This window comes from Primulina huaijiensis, chromosome 9 (genome assembly GCF_012295235.1).
Source record: "Primulina huaijiensis isolate GDHJ02 chromosome 9, ASM1229523v2, whole genome shotgun sequence".
NCBI lineage: Eukaryota > Viridiplantae > Streptophyta > Magnoliopsida > Lamiales > Gesneriaceae > Primulina > Primulina huaijiensis.
In genome coordinates, this window is record NC_133314.1 from 19,512,960 (window position 1) to 19,513,637 (window position 678).

Consider the following 678-nt stretch of genomic DNA (forward strand, 5'->3'; position numbering starts at 1 on the left):
AATGAATCGTGTCTTTCGAGATTATCTTGACCGATTCGTTATTGTGTTTATCGATGATATTCTCGTGTATTCAAAATCGAACAAGGAGCATACTGAACATTTGAGACTTGTACTTCAAACTCTTCGTACTAGCCATTTATATGCTAAATTGTCCAAATGTGAATTCTGGATGGACAAAGTGATATTTTTGGGCCACGTCATTTCGAGACATGGCATATCTGTTGATCCTGTTAAGGTTGAAGCTGTATTGAATTGGCCGAGACCTACGAATGTTCCTGAGATTCGTAGCTTCATGGGTTTAGCTGGTTATTATCGTCGTTTCATTCAAGGATTTTCGAAAATAGCTAAACCTATTACTCAACTGACACAGAAGAATCAGCGATTCATTTGGTCAGATGAATGTGAAGCTAGTTTTCTTGAATTGAAGACGAGATTGACCACAGCACCTGTGCTTACTATTCCCTCAGGTACCGGAGGATTTGTAGTGTGTACAGATGCGTCTGGTAAAGGTTTGGGCTGTGTTCTGATGCAACATGGCAAAGTGATTGCTTATGCGTCTCGTCAATTGAAATCTCATGAAACACGTTATCCTGTTCATGATCTTGAATTGGCCGCCATTGTGTTTGCTTTGAAGATTTGGCGCCATTATTTGTATGGAGAAAAGTTTGTTATTTATTC